At 62.6% G+C, this 26,443-nt stretch overlaps 1 protein-coding gene and 1 long non-coding RNA gene across 3 annotated transcripts in view; one reads left to right on the top strand and one right to left on the bottom strand.

Annotated features, from left to right (window-relative positions):
- LOC127924725 (uncharacterized) overlaps positions 1–24,450 on the bottom strand; it is a 24,625-nt gene extending 175 nt beyond the window's left edge. The window contains exons 1-14 of the long non-coding RNA XR_008118710.1: positions 24,153–24,450; positions 20,282–20,894; positions 18,121–18,426; positions 16,275–16,334; positions 13,762–13,851; positions 8,651–9,110; positions 7,634–7,756; positions 7,179–7,329; positions 3,881–3,910; positions 2,742–2,803; positions 1,829–1,890; positions 1,209–1,394; positions 85–148; positions 1–22 (exon numbers count right to left, since the gene is read on the bottom strand). The exon at positions 1–22 is cut by the window's left edge and continues 175 nt beyond it. This is a non-coding gene — a long non-coding RNA (uncharacterized LOC127924725). The remainder of the gene's footprint in view (positions 23–84; positions 149–1,208; positions 1,395–1,828; positions 1,891–2,741; positions 2,804–3,880; positions 3,911–7,178; positions 7,330–7,633; positions 7,757–8,650; positions 9,111–13,761; positions 13,852–16,274; positions 16,335–18,120; positions 18,427–20,281; positions 20,895–24,152) is intronic.
- Positions 1–26,443, top strand: part of ugdh (UDP-glucose 6-dehydrogenase) — a 51,481-nt gene that overhangs the window by 15,166 nt on the left and 9,872 nt on the right. The window lies entirely within an intron of this gene.

Here is a 26,443-nt window from a genome sequence, read left to right as displayed (position 1 = left end):
TGCAGGAGAGGGTCACCAGTACCTAGTCAGGGTGCAGGAGAGGGTCACGAGTACCTAGTCAGTGTGCAGGAGGGTCACCAGTACCTAGTCAGGGTGCAGGAGAGGGTCACCAGTACCTAGTCAGGGTGCAGGAGAGGGTCACCAGTACCTAGTCAGGGTGCAGGAGAGGGTCACGAGTACCTAGTCAGGGTGCAGGAGAGGGTCACGAGTACCTAGTCAGGGTGCAGGAGAGGGTCACCAGTACCTAGTCAGGGTGCAGGAGAGGGTCACCAGTACCTAGTCAGGGTGTAGGAGAGGGTGACCGGTACCTAGTCAGGGTGCAGGAGAGGGTCACCGGTACCTAGTCAGGGTGCAGGAGAGGGTGACCGGTACCTAGTCAGGGTGCAGGAGGGTCACCAGTACCTAGTCAGGGTGCAGGAGGGTGACCAGTACCTAGTCAGGGTGCAGGAGGGTCGCCAGTACCTAGTCAGGGTGCAGGAGGGTCACCAGTACCGAGTCAGGGTGCAGGAGGGTGACCGGTACCGAGTCAGGGTGTAGGAGGGGTGACCGGTACCTAGTCAGGGTGCAGGAGGGTCACCGATACCTAGTCAGGGTGCAGGAGGGTCACCAGTACCTAGTCAGGGTGTAGGAGGGGTCACCGGTACCTCGTCAGGGTGCAGGAGGGGGTCACCGGTACCTAGTCAGGGTGCAGGAGGGGGTGCCGGTACCTCGTCAGGGTGCAGGAGAGGGTCGCCAGTACCTCGTCAGGGTGCAGGAGAGGGTCGCCAGTACCTCGTCAGGGTGCAGGAGGGGTCGCCAGTACCTCGTCAGGGTGCAGGAGAGGGTGACCGGTACCTAGTCAGGGTGCAGGAGGGGTGACCGGTACCTAGTCAGGGTGCAGGAGGGGTGACCGGTACCTAGTCAGGGTGCAGGAGAGGGTGACCGGTACCTAGTCAGGGTGCAGGAGAGGGTCACCGGTACCTAGTCAGGGTGCAGGAGGGTGACCGGTACCTAGTCAGGGTGCAGGAGAGGGTCACCGGTACCTAGTCAGGGTGTAGGAGGGGTGACCGGTACCTAGTCAGGGTGCAGGAGAGGGTCACCAGTACCTAGTCAGGGTGCAGGAGGGTGACCGGTACCTAGTCAGGGTGCAGGAGAGGGTCACCGGTACCTAGTCAGGGTGCAGGAGGGGTGACCGGTACCTAGTCAGGGTGCAGGAGGGTGACCGGTACCTAGTCAGGGTGCAGGAGAGGGTCACCAGTACCTAGTCAGGGTGCAGGAGAGGGTCACCAGTACCTAGTCAGGGTACAGGAGAGGGTCACCGGTACCTAGTCAGGGTGCAGGAGGGTGACCGGTACCTAGTCAGGGTGCAGGAGGGTGACCGGTACCTAGTCAGGGTGCAGGAGGGTCACCGGTACCTAGTCAGGGTGCAGGAGGGTCACCAGTACCTAGTCAGGGTGCAGGAGGGTGACCGGTACCTAGTCAGGGTGCAGGAGAGGGTCACCAGTACCTAGTCAGGGTGCAGGAGGGTCACCGGTACCTAGTCAGGGTACAGGAGAGGGTCACCGGTACCTAGTCAGGGTGCAGGAGGGTCACCGGTACCTAGTTAGGGTGCAGGAGAGGGTCACCAGTACCGAGTCAGGGTGTAGGAGGGTCACCAGTACCTAGTCAGGGTGCAGGAGAGGGTCACCGGTACCTAGTCAGGGTGCAGGAGAGGGTCACCGGTACCTAGTCAGGGTGCAGGAGGGTCACCGGTACCTAGTCAGGGTGCAGGAGAGGGTCACCGGTACCTAGTCAGGGTGCAGGAGGGTCACCGGTACCTAGTCAGGGTGCAGGAGAGGGTGACCGGTACCTAGTCAGGGTGCAGGAGAGGGTGACCGGTACCTAGTCAGGGTGCAGGAGAGTCACCGGTACCTAGTCAGGGTGCAGGAGGGGTGACCGGTACCTAGTCAGGGTGCAGGAGAGGGTGACCGGTACCTAGTCAGGGTGCAGGAGAGGGTGACCGGTACCTAGTCAGGGTGCAGGAGAGGGTGACCGGTACCTAGTCAGGGTGCAGGAGAGGGTGACCGGTACCTAGTCAGGGTGCAGGAGAGGGTGACCGGTACCTAGTCAGGGTGCAGGAGAGGGTCACCGGTACCTCGTCAGGGTGCAGGAGAGGGTGACCAGTACCTCGTCAGGGTGCAGGAGAGGGTGACCGGTACCTAGTCAGGGTGCAGGAGAGGGTCGCCAGTACCTCGTCAGGGTGCAGGAGAGGGTGACCAGTACCTCGTCAGGGTGCAGGAGAGGGTGACCGGTACCTAGTCAGGGTGCAGGAGGGGTGACCGGTACCTAGTCAGGGTGCAGGAGAGGGTCGCCAGTACCTAGTCAGGGTGCAGGAGAGGGTCACCAGTACCTAGTCAGGGTGCAGGAGAGGGTGACCGGTACCTAGTCAGGGTGCAGGAGAGGGTCACCAGTACCTAGTCAGGGTGCAGGAGAGGGTCACCAGTACCTAGTCAGGGTGTAGGAGGGGTGACCGGTACCTAGTCAGGGTGTAGGAGGGGTGACCGGTACCTAGTCAGGGTGCAGGAGGGGTGACCGGTACCTAGTCAGGGTGTAGGAGGGGTGACCGGTACCTAGTCAGGGTGTAGGAGGGGTGACCGGTACCTAGTCAGGGTGTAGGAGGGGTGACCGGTACCTAGTCAGGGTGCAGGAGGGTGACCGGTACCTAGTCAGGGTGCAGGAGGGGTGACCGGTACCTAGTCAGGGTGCAGGAGGGTCACCAGTACCTAGTCAGGGTGCAGGAGGGTCACCAGTACCTAGTCAGGGTGCAGGAGAGGGTGACCGGTACCTAGTCAGGGTGCAGGAGGGTCACCAGTACCTAGTCAGGGTGCAGGAGGGTCACCGGTACCTAGTCAGGGTGCAGGAGGGTCACCAGTACCTAGTCAGGGTGCAGGAGGGGTGACCGGTACCTAGTCAGGGTGCAGGAGGGTCACCAGTACCTAGTCAGGGTGCAGGAGGGTGACCGTACCTAGTCAGGGTGCAGGAGAGGGTCACCGGTACCTAGTCAGGGTGCAGGAGAGGGTCACCAGTACCTCGTCAGGGTGCAGGAGGGGTGACCGGTACCTAGTCAGGGTGTAGGAGGGATCACCGGTACCTAGTCAGGGTGTAGGAGGGTGACCGGTACCTAGTCAGGGTGTAGGAGGGGTGACCGGGACCTAGTCAGGGTGTAGGAGGGGTGACCGGTACCTAGTCAGGGTGCAGGAGAGGGTCGCCAGTACCTAGTCAGGGTGCAGGAGGGGTGACCGGTACCTAGTCAGGGTGCAGGAGAGGGTCACCGGTACCTAGTCAGGGTGCAGGAGGGTCACCGGTACCTAGTCAGGGTGCAGGAGGGGTCACCGGTACCTAGTCAGGGTGCAGGAGGGTCACCGGTACCTAGTCAGGGTGCAGGAGAGGGTGACCGGTACCTAGTCAGGGTGTAGGAGGGGTCACCGGTACCTAGTCAGGGTGTAGGAGGGGTCACCGGTACCTAGTCAGGGTGCAGGAGGGTCACCGGTACCTAGTCAGGGTGCAGGAGAGGGTGACCGGTACCTAGTCAGGGTGCAGGAGGGTCACCGGTACCTAGTCAGGGTGCAGGAGGGTCACCGGTACCTAGTCAGGGTGTAGGAGGGGTGACCGGTACCTAGTCAGGGTGCAGGAGGGTCACTGGTACCTAGTCAGGGTGTAGGAGGGGTGACCGGTACCTAGTCAGGGTGCAGGAGGGTGACCGGTACCTAGTCAGGGTGCAGGAGAGGGTCACCGGTACCTAGTCAGGGTGCAGGAGGGTGACCGGTACCTAGTCAGGGTGCAGGAGGGGGTCACCGGTACCTAGTCAGGGTGCAGGAGGGGTGACCAGTACCTAGTCAGGGTGCAGGAGGGTCACCGGTACCTAGTCAGGGTGTAGGAGGGTCGCCAGTACCTAGTCAGGGTGCAGGAGGGGTGACCAGTACCTAGTCAGGGTGCAGGAGAGGGTCACGAGTACCTAGTCAGGGTGCAGGAGAGGGTCGCCAGTACTGAGTCAGGGTGCAGGAGGGGTGACCGGTACCTAGTCAGGGTGCAGGAGGGTCACCGGTACCGGGTCAGGGTGCAGGAGGGGTGACCAGTACCTAGTCAGGGTGCAGGAGGGGTGACCGGTACCTAGTCAGGGTGCAGGAGAGTGACCGGTACCTAGTCAGGGTGCAGGAGGGTCGCCAGTACCGAGTCAGGGTGCAGGAGAGGGTGACCGGTACCTAGTCAGGGTACAGGAGAGGGTGACCGGTACCGAGTCAGGGTGCAGGAGGGGTGACCAGTACCTAGTCAGGGTGCAGGAGGGGTGACCGGTACCTAGTCAGGGTGCAGGAGAGGGTGACCGGTACCTAGTCAGGGTGCAGGAGGGTCGCCAGTACCGAGTCAGGGTGCAGGAGAGGGTGACCGGTACCTAGTCAGGGTACAGGAGAGGGTGACCGGTACCGAGTCAGGGTGTAGGAGGGGTGACCGGTACCTAGTCAGGGTGCAGGAGAGTCACCAGTACCGGGTCAGGGTGCAGGAGAGGGTGACCGGTACCTAGTCAGGGTGCAGGAGGGTCGCCAGTACCGAGTCAAGGTGCAGGAGGGTCGCCAGTACCTAGTCAGGGTGCAGGAGGGTCACCCATACCTAGTCAGGGTGCAGGAGGGGTGACCGGTACCTAGTCAGGGTGCAGGAGAGGGTGACCGGTACCTAGTCAGGGTGCAGGAGGGTCGCCAGTACCTAGTCAGGGTGCAGGAGGGTCGCCAGTACTGAGTCAAGGTGCAGGAGGGTCGCCAGTACCTAGTCAGGGTGCAGGAGGGTCACCCATACCTAGTCAGGGTGCAGGAGGGGTGACCGGTACCTAGTCAGGGTGCAGGAGAGGGTGACCGGTACCTAGTCAGGGTGCAGGAGGGTCGCCAGTACCGAGTCAGGGTGCAGGAGAGGGTGACCGGTACCTAGTCAGGGTGCAGGAGGGTCGCCATGACCGAGTCAGGGTGCAGGAGAGGGTGACCGGTACCTAGTCAGGGTGCAGGAGGGTCACCAGTACCTAGTCAGGGTGCAGGAGGGGGTGACCGGTACCGAGTCAGGGTGTAGGAGGGGTGACCGGTACCTAGTCAGGGTGCAGGAGGGTCACCGGTACCGAGTCAGGGTGCAGGAGGGGTGACCGGTACCTAGTCAGGGTGCAGGAGGGTGACCGGTACCTAGTCAGGGTGCAGGAGGGTCGCCAGTACCTAGTCAGGGTGCAGGAGGGTGACCAGTACCTAGTCAGGGTGCAGGAGGGATCACCAGTACCTAGTCAGGGTGCAGGAGGGTCACCAGTACCTAGTCAGGGTGCAGGAGGGTCGCCAGTACCTAGTCAGGGTGCAGGAGGGTCGCCAGTACCGAGTCAGGGTGCAGGAGGGTGACCGGTACCGAGTCAGGGTGTAGGAGGGGTGACCGGTACCTAGTCAGGGTGCAGGAGGGTCACCAGTACCGAGTCAGGGTGCAGGAGGGGTGACCGGTACCTAGTCAGGGTGCAGGAGAGGGTGACCGGTACCTAGTCAGGGTGCAGGAGAGGGTGACCGGTACCTAGTCAGGGTGCAGGAGGGTCGCCAGTACCTAGTCAGGGTGCAGGAGGGTCGCCAGTACTGAGTCAAGGTGCAGGAGGGTCGCCAGTACCTAGTCAGGGTGCAGGAGGGTCACCCATACCTAGTCAGGGTGCAGGAGGGGTGACCGGTACCTAGTCAGGGTGCAGGAGAGGGTGACCGGTACCTAGTCAGGGTGCAGGAGGGTCGCCAGTACCTAGTCAGGGTGCAGGAGGGTCGCCAGTACTGAGTCAAGGTGCAGGAGGGTCGCCAGTACCTAGTCAGGGTGCAGGAGGGGTGACCGGTACCGAGTCAGGGTGTAGGAGGGGTGACCGGTACCTAGTCAGGGTGCAGGAGGGTCACCGGTACCGAGTCAGGGTGCAGGAGGGGTGACCGGTACCTAGTCAGGGTGCAGGAGGGTGACCAGTACCTAGTCAGGGTGCAGGAGAGGGTGACCAGTACCTAGTCAGGGTGCAGGAGAGGGTCGCCAGTACCGAGTCAGGGTGCAGGAGGGGTGACCGGTACCTAGTCAGGGTGCAGGAGGGTCACCGGTACCGAGTCAGGGTGCAGGAGGGGTGACCAGTACCTAGTCAGGGTGCAGGAGGGGTGACCGGTACCTAGTCAGGGTGCAGGAGAGGGTGACCGGTACCTAGTCAGGGTGCAGGAGGGTCGCCAGTACCGAGTCAGGGTGCAGGAGAGGGTGACCGGTACCTAGTCAGGGTGCAGGAGAGGGTGACCGGTACCTAGTCAGGGTGCAGGAGGGGTGACCAGTACCTAGTCAGGGTGCAGGAGGGGTGACCGGTACCTAGTCAGGGTGCAGGAGAGGGTGACCGGTACCTAGTCAGGGTGCAGGAGGGTCGCCAGTACCGAGTCAGGGTGCAGGAGAGGGTGACCGGTACCTAGTCAGGGTACAGGAGAGGGTGACCGGTACCGAGTCAGGGTGTAGGAGGGGTGACCGGTACCTAGTCAGGGTGCAGGAGAGTCACCAGTACCGGGTCAGGGTGCAGGAGAGGGTGACCGGTACCTAGTCAGGGTGCAGGAGGGTCGCCAGTACCGAGTCAAGGTGCAGGAGGGTCGCCAGTACCTAGTCAGGGTGCAGGAGGGTCACCCATACCTAGTCAGGGTGCAGGAGGGGTGACCGGTACCTAGTCAGGGTGCAGGAGAGGGTGACCGGTACCTAGTCAGGGTGCAGGAGGGTCGCCAGTACCTAGTCAGGGTGCAGGAGGGTCGCCAGTACTGAGTCAAGGTGCAGGAGGGTCGCCAGTACCTAGTCAGGGTGCAGGAGGGTCACCCATACCTAGTCAGGGTGCAGGAGGGGTGACCGGTACCTAGTCAGGGTGCAGGAGAGGGTGACCGGTACCTAGTCAGGGTGCAGGAGGGTCGCCAGTACCGAGTCAGGGTGCAGGAGAGGGTGACCGGTACCTAGTCAGGGTGCAGGAGGGTCGCCATGACCGAGTCAGGGTGCAGGAGAGGGTGACCGGTACCTAGTCAGGGTGCAGGAGAGTCACCGGTACCTAGTCAGGGTACAGGAGAGGGTGACCGGTACCGAGTCAGGGTGTAGGAGGGGTGACCGGTACCTAGTCAGGGTGCAGGAGGGTCACCGGTACCGAGTCAGGGTGCAGGAGGGGTGACCGGTACCTAGTCAGGGTGCAGGAGGGTGACCAGTACCTAGTCAGGGTGCAGGAGGGTCGCCAGTACCTAGTCAGGGTGCAGGAGGGTGACCAGTACCTAGTCAGGGTGCAGGAGGGGTCACCAGTACCTAGTCAGGGTGCAGGAGGGTGACCAGTACCTAGTCAGGGTGCAGGAGGGTCGCCAGTACCTAGTCAGGGTGCAGGAGGGTCGCCAGTACCGAGTCAGGGTGCAGGAGGGTCACCGGTACCGAGTCAGGGTGTAGGAGGGGTGACCGGTACCTAGTCAGGGTGCAGGAGGGTCACCAGTACCGAGTCAGGGTGCAGGAGGGGTGACCGGTACCTAGTCAGGGTGCAGGAGAGGGTGACCGGTACCTAGTCAGGGTGCAGGAGGGTCGCCAGTACCTAGTCAGGGTGCAGGAGGGTCGCCAGTACTGAGTCAAGGTGCAGGAGGGTCGCCAGTACCTAGTCAGGGTGCAGGAGGGTCACCCATACCTAGTCAGGGTGCAGGAGGGGTGACCGGTACCTAGTCAGGGTGCAGGAGAGGGTGACCGGTACCTAGTCAGGGTGCAGGAGGGTCGCCAGTACCTAGTCAGGGTGCAGGAGGGTCGCCAGTACCGAGTCAGGGTGCAGGAGGGTCACCGGTACCGAGTCAGGGTGCAGGAGGGTCACCGGTACCGAGTCAGGGTGTAGGAGGGTGACCGGTACCTAGTCAGGGTGCAGGAGGGTCACCGGTACCGAGTCAGGGTGCAGGAGGGGTGACCGGTACCTAGTCAGGGTGTAGGAGGGTTACCAGTACCGGGTCAGGGTGGAGGAGAGGGTCACGAGTACCTAGTCAGGGTGCAGGAGAGGGTCGCCAGTACTGAGTCAGGGTGGAGGAGGGGTGACCGGTACCTAGTCAGGGTGTAGGAGGGGTGACCGGTACCTAGTCAGGGTGCAGGAGGGGTGACCGGTACCTAGTCAGGGTGCAGGAGGGGTGACCGGTACCTAGTCAGGGTGCAGGAGAGGGTGACCGGTACCTAGTCAGGGTGCAGGAGGGTCGCCAGTACCGAGTCAGGGTGCAGGAGAGGGTGACCGGTACCTAGTCAGGGTGCAGGAGAGGGTGACCGGTACCGAGTCAGGGTGCAGGAGGGGTGACCGGTACCGAGTCAGGGTGCAGGAGGGGTGACCGGTACCTAGTCAGGGTGCAGGAGGGTGACCGGTACCTAGTCAGGGTGCAGGAGGGTCGCCAGTACCGAGTCAGGGGGCAGGAGAGGGTGACCGGTACCTAGTCAGGGTACAGGAGAGGGTGACCGGTACCGAGTCAGGGTGTAGGAGGGGTGACCGGTACCTAGTCAGGGTGCAGGAGGGTCACCAGTACCGGGTCAGGGTGCAGGAGAGGGTGACCGGTACCTAGTCAGGGTGCAGGAGGGTCGCCAGTACCGAGTCAGGGTGCAGGAGAGTGACCGGTACCTAGTCAGGGTGCAGGAGGGTCGCCAGTACCTAGTCAGGGTGCAGGAGGGTCGCCAGTACTGAGTCAAGGTGCAGGAGGGTCGCCAGTACCTAGTCAGGGTGCAGGAGGGTCACCCATACCTAGTCAGGGTGCAGGAGGGGTGACCGGTACCTAGTCAGGGTGCAGGAGAGGGTGACCGGTACCTAGTCAGGGTGCAGGAGGGTCGCCAGTACCGAGTCAGGGTGCAGGAGAGGGTGACCGGTACCTAGTCAGGGTGCAGGAGGGTCGCCATGACCGAGTCAGGGTGCAGGAGAGGGTGACCGGTACCTAGTCAGGGTGCAGGAGGGTCACCAGTACCTAGTCAGGGTGCAGGAGGGGTGACCGGTACCGAGTCAGGGTGTAGGAGGGGTGACCGGTACCTAGTCAGGGTGCAGGAGGGTCACCGGTACCGAGTCAGGGTGCAGGAGGGGTGACCGGTACCTAGTCAGGGTGCAGGAGGGTGACCAGTACCTAGTCAGGGTGCAGGAGGGTCGCCAGTACCTAGTCAGGGTGCAGGAGGGTGACCAGTACCTAGTCAGGGTGCAGGAGGGGTCACCAGTACCTAGTCAGGGTGCAGGAGGGTCACCAGTACCTAGTCAGGGTGCAGGAGGGTCACCAGTACCTAGTCAGGGTGCAGGAGGGTCGCCAGTACCGAGTCAGGGTGCAGGAGGGTCACCGGTACCGAGTCAGGGTGTAGGAGGGGTGACCGGTACCTAGTCAGGGTGTAGGAGGGGTGACCGGTACCTAGTCAGGGTGTAGGAGGGGTGACCGGTACCTAGTCAGGGTGCAGGAGGGTCACCAGTACCTAGTCAGGGTGCAGGAGGGTCGCCAGTACCGAGTCAGGGTGCAGGAGGGTCACCGGTACCGAGTCAGGGTGTAGGAGGGGTGACCGGTACCTAGTCAGGGTGCAGGAGGGTCACCGGTACCGAGTCAGGGTGTAGGAGGGGTGACCGGTACCTAGTCAGGGTGCAGGAGGGTCACCAGTACCGGGTCAGGGTGCAGGAGAGGGTCACGAGTACCTAGTCAGGGTGCAGGAGAGGGTCGCCAGTACCGAGTCAGGGTGCAGGAGGGGTGACCGGTACCTAGTCAGGGTGCAGGAGGGTCACCGGTACCGAGTCAGGGTGCAGGAGGGGTGACCGGTACCTAGTCAGGGTGCAGGAGGGGTGACCGGTACCTAGTCAGGGTGCAGGAGAGGGTGACCGGTACCTAGTCAGGGTGCAGGAGGGTCGCCAGTACCGAGTCAGGGTGCAGGAGAGGGTGACCGGTACCTAGTCAGGGTGCAGGAGGGGTGACCGGTACCGAGTCAGGGTGCAGGAGTGGGTGACCGGTACCTAGTCAGGGTGCAGGAGGGTCGCCAGTACCGAGTCAGGGTGCAGGAGAGGGTGACCGGTACCTAGTCAGGGTGCAGGAGAGGGTGACCGGTACCTAGTCAGGGTGCAGGAGGGTCACCAGTACCGAGTCAGGGTGCAGGAGAGGGTGACCGGTACCTAGTCAGGGTGCAGGAGGGTCGCCAGTACCTAGTCAGGGTGCAGGAGGGTCGCCAGTACCTAGTCAGGGTGCAGGAGGGTCACCCATACCTAGTCAGGGTGCAGGAGGGGTGACCGGTACCTAGTCAGGGTGCAGGAGAGGGTGACCGGTACCTAGTCAGGGTGCAGGAGGGTCGCCAGTACCTAGTCAGGGTGCAGGAGGGTCGCCAGTACTGAGTCAAGGTGCAGGAGGGTCGCCAGTACCTAGTCAGGGTGCAGGAGGGTCACCCATACCTAGTCAGGGTGCAGGAGGGGTGACCGGTACCTAGTCAGGGTGCAGGAGAGGGTGACCGGTACCTAGTCAGGGTGCAGGAGGGTCGCCAGTACCGAGTCAGGGTGCAGGAGAGGGTGACCGGTACCTAGTCAGGGTGCAGGAGGGTCGCCATGACCGAGTCAGGGTGCAGGAGGGGTGACCGGTACCTAGTCAGGGTGTAGGAGGGGTGACCGGTACCGAGTCAGGGTGTAGGAGGGGTGACCGGTACCTAGTCAGGGTGCAGGAGGGTCACCGGTACCGAGTCAGGGTGCAGGAGGGGTGACCGGTACCTAGTCAGGGTGCAGGAGGGTGACCAGTACCTAGTCAGGGTGCAGGAGGGTCGCCAGTACCTAGTCAGGGTGCAGGAGGGTGACCAGTACCTAGTCAGGGTGCAGGAGGGGTCACCAGTACCTAGTCAGGGTGCAGGAGGGTCACCAGTACCTAGTCAGGGTGCAGGAGGGTCGCCAGTACCTAGTCAGGGTGCAGGAGGGTCGCCAGTACCGAGTCAGGGTGCAGGAGGGTCACCAGTACCGAGTCAGGGTGTAGGAGGGGTGACCGGTACCGAGTCAGGGTGTAGGAGGGGTGACCGGTACCTAGTCAGGGTGTAGGAGGGGTGACCGGTACCTAGTCAGGGTGCAGGAGGGTCACCAGTACCTAGTCAGGGTGCAGGAGGGTCACCAGTACCGAGTCAGGGTGCAGGAGGGTCACCGGTACCGAGTCAGGGTGTAGGAGGGGTGACCGGTACCTAGTCAGGGTGCAGGAGGGTCACCGGTACCGAGTCAGGGTGTAGGAGGGGTGACCGGTACCTAGTCAGGGTGCAGGAGGGTCACCGGTACCGAGTCAGGGTGTAGGAGGGGTGACCGGTACCTAGTCAGGGTGCAGGAGGGGTGACCGGTACCTAGTCAGGGTGCAGGAGGGTCACCAGTACCGGGTCAGGGTGCAGGAGAGGGTGACCGGTACCTAGTCAGGGTGCAGGAGAGGGTCGCCAGTACCTAGTCAGGGTGCAGGAGGGGTGACCGGTACCTAGTCAGGGTGCAGGAGGGTCACCGGTACCGAGTCAGGGTGCAGGAGGGGAGACCAGTACCTAGTCAGGGTGCAGGAGGGGTGACCGGTACCTAGTCAGGGTGCAGGAGGGGTGACCGGTACCTAGTCAGGGTGCAGGAGGGTCGCCAGTACCGAGTCAGGGTGCAGGAGAGGGTGACCGGTACCTAGTCAGGGTACAGGAGAGGGTGACCGGTACCGAGTCAGGGTGCAGGAGGGGTGACCAGTACCTAGTCAGGGTGCAGGAGGGGTGACCGGTACCTAGTCAGGGTGCAGGAGAGGGTGACCGGTACCTAGTCAGGGTGCAGGAGGGTCGCCAGTACCGAGTCAGGGTGCAGGAGAGGGTGACCGGTACCTAGTCAGGGTACAGGAGAGGGTGACCGGTACCGAGTCAGGGTGTAGGAGGGGTGACCGGTACCTAGTCAGGGTGCAGGAGAGTCACCAGTACCGGGTCAGGGTGCAGGAGAGGGTGACCGGTACCTAGTCAGGGTGCAGGAGGGTCGCCAGTACCGAGTCAAGGTGCAGGAGGGTCGCCAGTACCTAGTCAGGGTGCAGGAGGGTCACCCATACCTAGTCAGGGTGCAGGAGGGGTGACCGGTACCTAGTCAGGGTGCAGGAGAGGGTGACCGGTACCTAGTCAGGGTGCAGGAGGGTCGCCAATACCGAGTCAAGGTGCAGGAGGGTCGCCAGTACCTAGTCAGGGTGCAGGAGGGTCACCCATACCTAGTCAGGGTGCAGGAGGGGTGACCGGTACCTAGTCAGGGTGCAGGAGAGGGTGACCGGTACCTAGTCAGGGTGCAGGAGGGTCGCCAGTACCGAGTCAGGGTGCAGGAGAGGGTCACGAGTACCGAGTCAGGGTGCAGGAGGGTCGCCATGACCGAGTCAGGGTGCAGGAGAGGGTGACCGGTACCTAGTCAGGGTGCAGGAGAGTCACCGGTACCTAGTCAGGGTACAGGAGAGGGTGACCGGTACCGAGTCAGGGTGTAGGAGGGGTGACCGGTACCTAGTCAGGGTGCAGGAGGGTCACCGGTACCGAGTCAGGGTGTAGGAGGGGTGACCGGTACCTAGTCAGGGTGCAGGAGGGTCACCAGTACCGGGTCAGGGTGCAGGAGAGGGTCACGAGTACCTAGTCAGGGTGCAGGAGAGGGTCGCCAGTACCGAGTCAGGGTGCAGGAGGGGTGACCGGTACCTAGTCAGGGTGCAGGAGGGTCACCGGTACCGAGTCAGGGTGCAGGAGGGGTGACCAGTACCTAGTCAGGGTGCAGGAGGGGTGACCGGTACCTAGTCAGGGTGCAGGAGAGGGTGACCGGTACCTAGTCAGGGTGCAGGAGGGTCGCCAGTACCGAGTCAGGGTGCAGGAGAGGGTGACCGGTACCTAGTCAGGGTACAGGAGAGGGTGACCGGTACCGAGTCAGGGTGCAGGAGGGGTGACCAGTACCTAGTCAGGGTGCAGGAGGGGTGACCGGTACCTAGTCAGGGTGCAGGAGAGGGTGACCGGTACCTAGTCAGGGTGCAGGAGGGTCGCCAGTACCGAGTCAGGGTGCAGGAGAGGGTGACCGGTACCTAGTCAGGGTACAGGAGAGGGTGACCGGTACCGAGTCAGGGTGTAGGAGGGGTGACCGGTACCTAGTCAGGGTGCAGGAGAGTCACCAGTACCGGGTCAGGGTGCAGGAGAGGGTGACCGGTACCTAGTCAGGGTGCAGGAGGGTCGCCAGTACCGAGTCAAGGTGCAGGAGGGTCGCCAGTACCTAGTCAGGGTGCAGGAGGGTCACCCATACCTAGTCAGGGTGCAGGAGGGGTGACCGGTACCTAGTCAGGGTGCAGGAGAGGGTGACCGGTACCTAGTCAGGGTGCAGGAGGGTCGCCAGTACCTAGTCAGGGTGCAGGAGGGTCGCCAGTACTGAGTCAAGGTGCAGGAGGGTCGCCAGTACCTAGTCAGGGTGCAGGAGGGTCACCCATACCTAGTCAGGGTGCAGGAGGGGTGACCGGTACCTAGTCAGGGTGCAGGAGAGGGTGACCGGTACCTAGTCAGGGTGCAGGAGGGTCGCCAGTACCGAGTCAGGGTGCAGGAGAGGGTGACCGGTACCTAGTCAGGGTGCAGAAGGGTCGCCATGACCGAGTCAGGGTGCAGGAGAGGGTGACCGGTACCTAGTCAGGGTGCAGGAGAGTCACCGATACCTAGTCAGGGTACAGGAGAGGGTGACCGGTACCGAGTCAGGGTGTAGGAGGGGTGACCGGTACCTAGTCAGGGTGCAGGAGGGTCACCGGTACCGAGTCAGGGTGCAGGAGGGGTGACCGGTACCTAGTCAGGGTGCAGGAGGGTGACCAGTACCTAGTCAGGGTGCAGGAGGGTCACCAGTACCTAGTCAGGGTGCAGGAGGGTGACCAGTACCTAGTCAGGGTGCAGGAGGGGTCACCAGTACCTAGTCAGGGTGCAGGAGGGTCACCAGTACCTAGTCAGGGTGCAGGAGGGTGGCCAGTACCTAGTCAGGGTGCAGGAGGGTCACCAGTACCTAGTCAGGGTGCAGGAGGGTCACCGGTACCGAGTCAGGGTGTAGGAGGGGTGACCGGTACCTAGTCAGGGTGTAGGAGGGGTGACCGGTACCTAGTCAGGGTGTAGGAGGGGTGACCGGTACCTAGTCAGGGTGCAGGAGGATCACCAGTACCTAGTCAGGGTGCAGGAGGGTCACCAGTACCGAGTCAGGGTGCAGGAGGGTCACCGGTACCTAGTCAGGGTGTAGGAGGGGTGGCCGGTACCTAGTCAGGGTGTAGGAGGGGTGACCGGTACCTAGTCAGGGTGTAGGAGGGGTGACCGGTACCTAGTCAGGGTGTAGGAGGGGTGACCGGTACCTAGTCAGGGTGCAGGAGGGTCACCGGTACCGAGTCAGGGTGTAGGAGGGGTGACCGGTACCTAGTCAGGGTGCAGGAGGGTCACCAGTACCGGGTCAGGGTGCAGGAGAGGGTGACCGGTACCTAGTCAGGGTGCAGGAGAGGGTCGCCAGTACCTAGTCAGGGTGCAGGAGAGGGTGACCGGTACCTAGTCAGGGTGCAGGAGGGTCACCAGTACCGAGTCAGGGTGCAGGAGGGGTGACCGGTACCTAGTCAGGGTGTAGGAGGGGTGACCGGTACCTAGTCAGGGTGTAGGAGGGGTGACCGGTACCTAGTCAGGGTGCAGGAGAGGGTCGCCAGTACCGAGTCAGGGTGCAGGAGGGGTGACCGGTACCGAGTCAGGGTGTAGGAGGGGTGACCGGTACCTAGTCAGGGTGCAGGAGGGTCACCAGTACCGAGTCAGGGTGCAGGAGGGGTGACCGGTACCTAGTCAGGGTGCAGGAGGGTGACCGGTACCGAGTCAGGGTGCAGGAGGGTCACCGGTACCTAGTCAGGGTGCAGGAGAGGGTCGCCAGTACCGAGTCAGGGTGCAGGAGAGTCACCGGTACCTAGTCTGGGTGCAGGAGGGGTCACCAGTACCTGGTCAGGGTGCAGGAGAGTCACCGGTACCTAGTCAGGGTGCAGGAGGGGTCACCAGTACCTAGTCAGGGTGCAGGAGGGTCGCCAGTACCTAGTCAGGGTGCAGGAGGGTGACCAGTACCTAGTCAGGGTGCAGGAGGGGTCACCAGTACCTAGTCAGGGTGCAGGAGGGTCACCAGTACCTAGTCAGGGTGCAGGAGGGTGACCAGTACCTAGTCAGGGTGCAGGAGGATCACCAGTACCTAGTCAGGGTGCAGGAGGGTCGCCAGTACCGAGTCAGGGTGCAGGAGGGTCGCCAGTACCGAGTCAGGGTGCAGGAGGGTCACCGGTACCGAGTCAGGGTGTAGGAGGGGTGACCGGTACCTAGTCAGGGTGTAGGAGGGGTGACCGGTACCTAGTCAGGGTGTAGGAGGGGTGACCGGTACCTAGTCAGGGTGCAGGAGGGTCACCGGTACCTAGTCAGGGTGTAGGAGGGGTGACCGGTACCTAGTCAGGGTGCAGGAGGGTCGCCAGTACCGAGTCAGGGTGCAGGAGAGGGTGACCGGTACCTAGTCAGGGTGCAGGAGGGTCGCCAGTACCGAGTCAGGGTGCAGGAGGGTCACCAGTACCTAGTCAGGGTGCAGGAGGGTCACCCATACCTAGTCAGGGTGCAGGAGGGGTGACCGGTACCTAGTCAGGGTGCAGGAGAGGGTGACCGGTACCTAGTCAGGGTGCAGGAGGGTCGCCAGTACCGAGTCAGGGGGCAGGAGAGGGTGACCGGTACCTAGTCAGGGTGCAGGAGGGTCGCCAGTACCGAGTCAAGGTGCAGGAGGGTCGCCAGTACCTAGTCAGGGTGCAGGAGGGTCACCCATACCTAGTCAGGGTGCAGGAGGGGTGACCGGTACCTAGTCAGGGTGCAGGAGAGGGTGACCGGTACCTAGTCAGGGTGCAGGAGGGTCGCCAGTACCGAGTCAGGGTGCAGGAGAGGGTGACCGGTACCTAGTCAGGGTGCAGGAGGGTCGCCATGACCGAGTCAGGGTGCAGGAGAGGGTGACCGGTACCTAGTCAGGGTGCAGGAGGGTCACCAGTACCGAGTCAGGGTGCAGGAGGGGTGACCGGTACCTAGTCAGGGTGCAGGAGAGGGTCACCAGTACCTGGTCAGGGTGCAGGAGAGTCACCGGTACCTAGTCAGGGTACAGGAGAGGGTGACCGGTACCGAGTCAGGGTGTAGGAGGGGTGACCGGTACCTAGTCAGGGTGCAGGAGGGTCACCGGTACCGAGTCAGGGTGCAGGAGGGGTGACCGGTACCTAGTCAGGGTGCAGGAGGGTGACCAGTACCTAGTCAGGGTGCAGGAGGGTGACCAGTACCTAGTCAGGGTGCAGGAGGGTCACCAGTACCTAGTCAGGGTGCAGGAGGGTGACCAGTACCTAGTCAGGGTGCAGGAGGGGTCACCAGTACCTAGTCAGGGTGCAGGAGGGTCACCAGTACCTAGTCAGGGTGCAGGAGGGTGACCAGTACCTAGTCAGGGTGCAGGAGGATCACCAGTACCTAGTCAGGGTGCAGGAGGGTCGCCAGTACCGAGTCAGGGTGCAGGAGGGTCACCGGTACCTAGTCAGGGTGTAGGAGGGGTGACCGGTACCTAGTCAGGGTGTAGGAGGGGTGACCGGTACCTAGTCAGGGTGTAGGAGGGGTGACCGGTACCTAGTCAGGGTGCAGGAGGGTCACCGGTACCGAGTCAGGGTGTAGGAGGGGTGACCGGTACCTAGTCAGGGTGCAGGAGGGTCACCAGTACCGGGTCAGGGTGCAGGAGAGGGTCACGAGTACCTAGTCAGGGTGCAGGAGAGGGTCGCCAGTACCGAGTCAGGGTGCAGGAGAGGGTGACCGGTACCTAGTCAGGGTGCAGGAGGGTCACCAGTACCGAGTCAGGGTGCAGGAGGGGTGACCGGTACCTAGTCAGGGTGTAGGAGGGGTGACCGGTACCTAGTCAGGGTGTAGGAGGGGTGACCGGGACCTAGTCAGGGTGCAGGAGAGGGTCGCCAGTACCGAGTCAGGGTGCAGGAGGGTGACCGGTACCTAGTCAGGGTGTAGGAGGGGGTGACCGGTACCTAGTCAGGGTGCAGGAGGGTCACCGGTACCGAGTCAGGGTGCAGGAGGGGTGACCGGTACCTAGTCAGGGTGCAGGAGGGTCACCAGTACCGAGTCAGGGTGCAGGAGAGGGTCACCAGTACCTAGTCAGGGTGCAGGAGAGGGTCGCCAGTACCGAGTCAGGGTGCAGGAGGGGTGACCGGTACCTAGTCAGGGTGCAGGAGAGGGTGACCGGTACCTAGTCAGGGTGCAGGAGGGTCGCCAGTACCGAGTCAGGGGGCAGGAGAGGGTGACCGGTACCTAGTCAGGGTGCAGGAGGGTCGCCAGTACCGAGTCAAGGTGCAGGAGGGTCGCCAGTACCTAGTCAGGGTGCAGGAGGGTCACCCATACCTAGTCAGGGTGCAGGAGGGGTGACCGGTACCTAGTCAGGGTGCAGGAGAGGGTGACCGGTACCTAGTCAGGGTGCAGGAGGGTCGCCAGTACCGAGTCAGGGTGCAGGAGGGGTGACCGGTACCTAGTCAGGGTGCAGGAGGGTCGCCAGTACCGAGTCAAGGTGCAGGAGGGTCACCAGTACCTAGTCAGGGTGCAGGAGGGTCACCCATACCTAGTCAGGGTGCAGGAGGGGTGACCGGTACCTAGTCAGGGTGCAGGAGAGGGTGACCGGTACCTAGTCAGGGTGCAGGAGGGTCGCCAGTACCGAGTCAGGGTGCAGGAGAGGGTGACCGGTACCTAGTCAGGGTGCAGGAGGGTCGCCATGACCGAGTCAGGGTGCAGGAGAGGGTGACCGGTACCTAGTCAGGGTGCAGGAGGGTCACCAGTACCGAGTCAGGGTGCAGGAGGGGTGACCGGTACCTAGTCAGGGTGCAGGAGAGGGTCACCAGTACCTGGTCAGGGTGCAGGAGAGTCACCGGTACCTAGTCAGGGTGCAGGAGAGGGTGACCGGTACCGAGTCAGGGTGTAGGAGGGGTGACCGGTACCTAGTCAGGGTGCAGGAGGGTCACCGGTACCGAGTCAGGGTGCAGGAGGGGTGACCGGTACCTAGTCAGGGTGCAGGAGGGTGACCAGTACCTAGTCAGGGTGCAGGAGGGTGACCAGTACCTAGTCAGGGTGCAGGAGGGTGACCAGTACCTAGTCAGGGTGCAGGAGGATCACCAGTACCTAGTCAGGGTGCAGGAGGGTCGCCAGTACCGAGTCAGGGTGCAGGAGGGTCACCGGTACCGAGTCAGGGTGTAGGAGGGGTGACCGGTACCTAGTCAGGGTGTAGGAGGGGTGACCGGTACCTAGTCAGGGTGTAGGAGGGGTGACCGGTACCTAGTCAGGGTGCAGGAGGGTCACCGGTACCGAGTCAGGGTGTAGGAGGGGTGACCGGTACCTAGTCAGGGTGCAGGAGGGTCACCAGTACCGGGTCAGGGTGCAGGAGAGGGTCACGAGTACCTAGTCAGGGTGCAGGAGGGTCGCCAGTACCGAGTCAGGGTGCAGGAGAGGGTGACCGGTACCTAGTCAGGGTGCAGGAGGGTCACCAGTACCGAGTCAGGGTGCAGGAGGGGTGACCGGTACCTAGTCAGGGTGTAGGAGGGGTGACCGGTACCTAGTCAGGGTGTAGGAGGGGTGACCGGGACCTAGTCAGGGTGCAGGAGAGGGTCGCCAGTACCGAGTCAGGGTGCAGGAGGGGTGACCGGTACCGAGTCAGGGTGGAGGAGGGGTGACCGGTACCTAGTCAGGGTGCAGGAGGGTCACCGGTACCGAGTCAGGGTGCAGGAGGGGTGACCGGTACCTAGTCAGGGTGCAGGAGGGTCACCAGTACCGAGTCAGGGTGCAGGAGAGGGTCGCCAGTACCGAGTCAGGGTGCAGGAGGGGTGACCGGTACCTAGTCAGGGTGCAGGAGAGGGTGACCGGTACCTAGTCAGGGTGCAGGAGGGTCACCAGTACCGAGTCAGGGTGCAGGAGGGTGACCGGTACCTAGTCAGGGTGCAGGAGGGTCGCCAGTACCGAGTCAGGGTGCAGGAGAGGGTGACCGGTACCTAGTCAGGGTACAGGAGGGTCGCCAGTACCGAGTCAGGGTGCAGGAGGGTCGCCAGTACCTAGTCAGGGTGCAGGAGGGTCGCCCATACCTAGTCAGGGTGCAGGAGGGGTGACCGGTACCTAGTCAGGGTGCAGGAGAGGGTGACCGGTACCTAGTCAGGGTGCAGGAGGGTCGCCAGTACCTAGTCAGGGTGCAGGAGGGTCGCCAGTACTGAGTCAAGGTGCAGGAGGGTCGCCAGTACCTAGTCAGGGTGCAGGAGGGTCACCGGTACCGAGTCAGGGTGTAGGAGGGGTGACCGGTACCTAGTCAGGGTGTAGGAGGGGTGACCGGTACCTAGTCAGGGTGCAGGAGGGTCACCGGTACCGAGTCAGGGTGTAGGAGGGGTGACCGGTACCTAGTCAGGGTGCAGGAGGGTCACCAGTACCGGGTCAGGGTGCAGGAGAGGGTCACGAGTACCTAGTCAGGGTGCAGGAGAGGGTCGCCAGTACCGAGTCAGGGTGCAGGAGGGGGTGACCGGTACCTAGTCAGGGTGCAGGAGGGGGTGACCGGTACCGAGTCAGGGTGCAGGAGGGGTGACCAGTACCTAGTCAGGGTGCAGGAGGGGTGACCGGTACCTAGTCAGGGTGCAGGAGAGGGTGACCGGTACCTAGTCAGGGTGCAGGAGGGTCGCCAGTACCGAGTCAGGGTGCAGGAGAGGGTGACCGGTACCTAGTCAGGGTGTAGTAGGGGTGACCGGTACCTAGTCAGGGTGCAGGAGAGTCGCCAGTACCGAGTCAGGGTGCAGGAGAGGGTGACCGGTACCTAGTCAGGGTGTAGTAGGGGTGACCGGTACCTAGTCAGGGTGCAGGAGAGGGTGACCGGTACCTAGTCAGTGTGCAGGAGGGTCGCCAGTACCGAGTCAGGGTGCAGGAGAGGGTGACCGGTACCTAGTCAGGGTGCAGGAGGGTCACCAGTACCGAGTCAGGGTGCAGGAGGGGTGACCGGTACCTAGTCAGGGTGTAGGAGGGGTGACCGGTACCTAGTCAGGGTGTAGGAGGGGTGACCGGGACCTAGTCAGGGTGCAGGAGAGGGTCGCCAGTACCGAGTCAGGGTGCAGGAGGGGTGACCGGTACCGAGTCAGGGTGTAGGAGGGGTGACCGGTACCTAGTCAGGGTGCAGGAGGGTCACCGGTACCGAGTCAGGGTGCAGGAGGGGTGACCGGTACCTAGTCAGGGTGCAGGAGGGTCACCAGTACCGAGTCAGGGTGCAGGAGAGGGTCACGAGTACCTAGTCAGGGTGCAGGAGAGGGTCGCCAGTACCGAGTCAGGGTGCAGGAGGGGTGACCGGTACCTAGTCAGGGTGCAGGAGAGGGTGACCGGTACCTAGTCAGGGTGCAGGAGGGTCACCAGTACCGAGTCAGGGTGCAGGAGGGTGACCGGTACCTAGTCAGGGTGCAGGAGGGTCGCCAGTACCGAGTCAGGGGGCAGGAGAGGGTGACCGGTACCTAGTCAGGGTGCAGGAGGGTCGCCAGTACCGAGTCAAGGTGCAGGAGGGTCGCCAGTACCTAGTCAGGGTGCAGGAGGGTCACCCATACCTAGTCAGGGTGCAGGAGGGGTGACCGGTACCTAGTCAGGGTGCAGGAGAGGGTGACCGGTACCTAGTCAGGGTGCAGGAGGGTCGCCAGTACCTAGTCAGGGTGCAGGAGGGTCGCCAGTACTGAGTCAAGGTGCAGGAGGGTCGCCAGTACCTAGTCAGGGTGCAGGAGGGTCACCGGTACCGAGTCAGGGTGCAGGAGGGGTGACCGGTACCTAGTCAGGGTGTAGGAGGGGTGACCGGTACCTAGTCAGGGTGCAGGAGGGTCACCGGTACCGAGTCAGGGTGTAGGAGGGGTGACCGGTACCTAGTCAGGGTGCAGGAGGGTCACCAGTACCGAGTCAGGGTGCAGGAGAGGGTCACGAGTACCTAGTCAGGGTGCAGGAGAGGGTCGCCAGTTCTGAGTCAGGGTGCAGGAGAGGGTGACCGGTACCTAGTCAGGGTGCAGGAGGGTCGCCAGTACCTAGTCAGGGTGCAGGAGGGTCACCCATACCTAGTCAGGGTGCAGGAGGGGTGACCGGTACCTAGTCAGGGTGCAGGAGAGGGTGACCGGTACCTAGTCAGGGTGCAGGAGGGTCGCCAGTACCGAGTCAGGGTGCAGGAGAGGGTGACCGGTACCTAGTCAGGGTACAGGAGAGGGTGACCGGTACCGAGTCAGGGTGTAGGAGGGGAGACCGGTACCGAGTCAGGGTGCAGGAGGGGTGACCGGTACCTAGTCAGGGTGCAGGAGGGGTGACCGGTACCTAGTCAGGGTGCAGGAGGGTGACCAGTACCTAGTCAGGGTGCAGGAGGGTGACCAGTACCTAGTCAGGGTGCAGGAGGGTCGCCAGTACCTAGTCAGGGTGCAGGAGGGTGACCAGTACCTAGTCAGGGTGCAGGAGGGGTCACCAGTACCTAGTCAGGGTGCAGGAGGGGTCACCAGTACCTAGTCAGGGTGCAGGAGGGTCACCAGTACCTAGTCAGGGTGCAGGAGGGTGACCAGTACCTAGTCAGGGTGCAGGAGGATCACCAGTACCTAGTCAGGGTGCAGGAGGGTCGCCAGTACCGAGTCAGGGTGCAGGAGGGTCACCGGTACCGAGTCAGGGTGTAGGAGGGGTGACCGGTACCTAGTCAGGGTGTAGGAGGGGTGACCGGTACCTAGTCAGGGTGTAGGAGGGGTGACCGGTACCTAGTCAGGGTGTAGGAGGGGTGACCGGTACCTAGTCAGGGTGCAGGAGGGTCACCGGTACCGAGTCAGGGTGTAGGAGGGGTGACCGGTACCTAGTCAGGGTGCAGGAGGGTCACCAGTACCGAGTCAGGGTGCAGGAGAGGGTCACGAGTACCTAGTCAGGGTGCAGGAGAGGGTCGCCAGTACCGAGTCAGGGTGCAGGAGGGGTGACCGGTACCTAGTCAGGGTGCAGGAGGGTCACCGGTACCGAGTCAGGGTGCAGGAGGGGTGACCAGTACCTAGTCAGGGTGCAGGAGGGTCACCAGTACCGAGTCAGGGTGCAGGAGAGGGTCACGAGTACCGAGTCAGGGTGCAGGAGGGGTGACCGGTACCTAGTCAGGGTGCAGGAGGGTCACCGGTACCGAGTCAGGGTGCAGGAGGGGTGACCAGTACCTAGTCAGGGTGCAGGAGGGTCACCAGTACCGAGTCAGGGTGCAGGAGAGGGTCACCGGTACCGAGTCAGGGTGCAGGAGGGTCACCAGTACCAAGTCAGGGTGCAGGAGAGGGTCGCCAGTACCGAGTCAGGGTGCAGGAGGGGTGACCGGTACCTAGTCAGGGTGTAGGAGGTGTGACCGGTACCTAGTCAGGGTGCAGGAGGGTCACCGGTACCGAGTCAGGGTGTAGGAGGGGTGACCGGTACCTAGTCAGGGTGTAGGAGGGGTGACCGGGACCTAGTCAGGGTGCAGGAGAGGGTCGTCAGTACCGAGTCAGGGTGCAGGAGGGGTGACCGGTACCGAGTCAGGGTGTAGGAGGGGTGACCGGTACCTAGTCAGGGTGCAGGAGGGTGACCGGTACCTAGTCAGGGTGCAGGAGAGGGTGACCGGTACCTAGTCAGGGTGCAGGAGGGTCACCAGTACCGAGTCAGGGTGCAGGAGGGTGACCGGTACCTAGTCAGGGTGTAGGAGGGTTGCCAGTACCGGGTCAGGGTGCAGGAGAGGGTCACGAGTACCTAGTCAGGGTGCAGGAGAGGGTCGCCAGTACCGAGTCAGGGTGCAGGAGGGGTGACCGGTACCTAGTCAGGGTGCAGGAGGGTCGCCAGTACCGAGTCAGGGGCAGGAGAGGGTGACCGGTACCTAGTCAGGGTGCAGGAGGGTCGCCAGTACCGAGTCAAGGTGCAGGAGGGTTGCCAGTACCTAGTCAGGGTGCAGGAGGGTCACCCATACCTAGTCAGGGTGTAGGAGGGGTGACCGGTACCTAGTCAGGGTGCAGGAGAGGGTGACCGGTACCTAGTCAGGGTGCAGGAGGGTCGCCAGTACCTAGTCAGGGTGCAGGAGGGTCGCCAGTACTGAGTCAAGGTGCAGGAGGGTCGCCGGTACCTAGTCAGGGTGCAGGAGGGTCACCGGTACCGAGTCAGGGTGTAGGAGGGGTGACCGGTACCTAGTCAGGGTGTAGGAGGGGTGACCGGTACCTAGTCAGGGTGCAGGAGAGGGTCACAAGTACCTAGTCAGGGTGTAGGAGGGGTGACCGGTACCTAGTCAGGGTGCAGGAGGGTCACCGGTACCTAGTCAGGGTGTAGGAGGGGTGACCGGTACCTAGTCAGGGTGTAGGAGGGGTGACCGTACCTAGTCAGGGTGCAGGAGGGTCACCGGTACCGAGTCAGGGTGTAGGAGAGGGTCACGAGTACCTAGTCAGGGTGCAGGAGAGGGTCGCCAGTTCTGAGTCAGGGTGCAGGAGGGGTGACCGGTACCTAGTCAGGGTGCAGGAGGGTCACCGGTACCGAGTCAGGGTGCAGGAGGGGTGACCGGTACCTAGTCAGGGTGCAGGAGGGGTGACCGGTACCGAGTCAGGGTGCAGGAGGGGTGACCGGTACCTAGTCAGGGTGCAGGAGGGTGACCAGTACCTAGTCAGGGTGCAGGAGGGGTGACCGGTACCTAGTCAGGGTACAGGAGAGGGTGACCGGTACCGAGTCAGGGTGTAGGAGGGGTGACCGGTACCTAGTCAGGGTGCAGGAGGGTCACCGGTACCGAGTCAGGGTGCAGGAGGGGTGACCGGTACCTAGTCAGGGTGCAGGAGGGTGACCAGTACCTAGTCAGGGTGCAGGAGGGTGACCAGTACCTAGTCAGGGTGCAGGAGGGTCGCCAGTACCTAGTCAGGGTGCAGGAGGGTGACCAGTACCTAGTCAGGGTGCAGGAGGGGTCACCAGTACCTAGTCAGGGTGCAGGAGGGTCACCAGTACCTAGTCAGGGTGCAGGAGGGTGACCAGTACCTAGTCAGGGTGCAGGAGGATCACCAGTACCTAGTCAGGGTGCAGGAGGGTCGCCAGTACCGAGTCAGGGTGCAGGAGGGTCACCGGTACCGAGTCAGGGTGTAGGAGGGGTGACCGGTACCTAGTCAGGGTGTAGGAGGGGTGACCGGTACCTAGTCAGGGTGCAGGAGGGTCACCAGTACCGGGTCAGGGTGCAGGAGAGGGTCACGAGTACCTAGTCAGGGTGCAGGAGAGGGTCGCCAGTACCGAGTCAGGGTGCAGGAGGGGTGACCGGTACCTAGTCAGGGTGCAGGAGGGTCACCGGTACCGAGTCAGGGTGCAGGAGGGGTGACCAGTACCTAGTCAGGGTGCAGGAGGGTCACCAGTACCGAGTCAGGGTGCAGGAGAGGGTCACGAGTACCGAGTCAGGGTGCAGGAGGGGTGACCGGTACCTAGTCAGGGTGCAGGAGGGTCACCAGTACCGAGTCAGGGTGCAGGAGGGGTGACCGGTACCGAGTCAGGGTGCAGGAGGGTCACCAGTACCAAGTCAGGGTGCAGGAGAGGGTCGCCAGTACCGAGTCAGGGTGCAGGAGGGGTGACCGGTACCTAGTCAGGGTGTAGGAGGTGTGACCGGTACCTAGTCAGGGTGCAGGAGGGTCACCGGTACCGAGTCAGGGTGTAGGAGGGGTGACCGGTACCTAGTCAGGGTGTAGGAGGGGTGACCGGGACCTAGTCAGGGTGCAGGAGAGGGTCGTCAGTACCGAGTCAGGGTGCAGGAGGGGTGACCGGTACCGAGTCAGGGTGTAGGAGGGGTGACCGGTACCTAGTCAGGGTGCAGGAGGGTCACCGGTACCGAGTCAGGGTGCAGGAGGGGTGACCGGTACCTAGTCAGGGTGCAGGAGGGTCACCAGTACCGAGTCAGGGTGCAGGAGAGGGTCACGAGTACCTAGTCAGGGTGCAGGAGAGGGTCACCGGTACCTAGTCAGGGTGCAGGAGAGGGTGACCGGTACCTAGTCAGGGTGCAGGAGGGTCGCCAGTACCGAGTCAGGGTGCAGGAGGGTGACCGGTACCTAGTCAGGGTGCAGGAGGGTCACCAGTACCGGGTCAGGGTGCAGGAGAGGGTCACGAGTACCTAGTCAGGGTGCAGGAGAGGGTCGCCAGTACCGAGTCAGGGTGCAGGAGGGGTGACCGGTACCTAGTCAGGGTGCAGGAGGGTGACCAGTACCTAGTCAGGGTGCAGGAGGGTGACCAGTACCTAGTCAGGGTGCAGGAGGGTCACCCATACCTAGTCAGGGTGCAGGAGGGGTGACCGGTACCTAGTCAGGGTGCAGGAGAGGGTGACCGGTACCTAGTCAGGGTGCAGGAGGGTCGCCAGTACCGAGTCAGGGTGCAGGAGAGGGTGACCGGTACCTAGTCAGGGTGCAGGAGGGTCACCAGTACCGAGTCAGGGTGCAGGAGGGGTGACCGGTACCTAGTCAGGGTGCAGGAGGGTGACCGGTACCTAGTCAGGGTGCAGGAGAGGGTGACCGGTACCTAGTCAGGGTGCAGGAGGGTGACCGGTACCTAGTCAGGGTGCAGGAGGGTCACCGGTACCTAGTCAGGGTACAGGAGAGGGTGACCGGTACCTAGTCAGGGTGCAGGAGGGTGACCGGTACCTAGTCAGGGTGCAGGAGGGTCACCGGTACCTAGTCAGGGTACAGGAGAGGGTGACCGGTACCTAGTCAGGGTGCAGGAGGGTGACCGGTACCTAGTCAGGGTGCAGGAGAGGGTGACCGGTACCTAGTCAGGGTGCAGGAGGGTCACCGGTACCTAGTCAGGGTGCAGGAGAGGGTGACCGGTACCTAGTCAGGGTGCAGGAGAGGGTGACCGGTACCTAGTCAGGGTGCAGGAGAGGGTGACCGGTACCTAGTCAGGGTGCAGGAGAGGGTGACCGGTACCTAGTCAGGGTGCAGGAGAGGGTGACCGGTACCTAGTCAGGGTGCAGGAGAGGGTGACCGGTACCTAGTCAGGGTGCAGGAGAGGGTGACCGGTACCTAGTCAGGGTGCAGGAGAGGGTGACCGGTACCTAGTCAGGGTGCAGGAGGGTGACCGGTACCTAGTCATTGTGCAGGAGAGGGTCGCCGGTACCTAGTCAGGGTGCAGGAGAGGGTCACCGGTACCATACGTCAGGGTGCAGGAGGGTGACCGGTACCTCGTCAGGGTGCAGGAGGGTCACCGGTACAAAACAATGAAGATACATGAATACATGTTAAAGCGGGTCGATGTAAATGGACTTCGAGATTCTCTCCAAATATGGTCTTTGAAGAGTTTGAGAAAATAGCATTGATGATAGCATTCAAAGATGGACACACTGTACCAGGTAGATATATATTATATATATTATATATATATTATGTATATATATATAGAATATTAACACTAATATGGTAAGAATACTTCAAATCTTCTTCTTATGAACCATACG

This window comes from Oncorhynchus keta, unplaced genomic scaffold, assembly GCF_023373465.1.
Source record: "Oncorhynchus keta strain PuntledgeMale-10-30-2019 unplaced genomic scaffold, Oket_V2 Un_contig_448_pilon_pilon, whole genome shotgun sequence".
NCBI classification, from domain to species: Eukaryota; Metazoa; Chordata; class Actinopteri; order Salmoniformes; family Salmonidae; genus Oncorhynchus; species Oncorhynchus keta.
The sequence above is the reverse complement of the archived record's forward strand: the minus strand, read 5'-3'. Positions and strand labels throughout refer to the sequence as shown.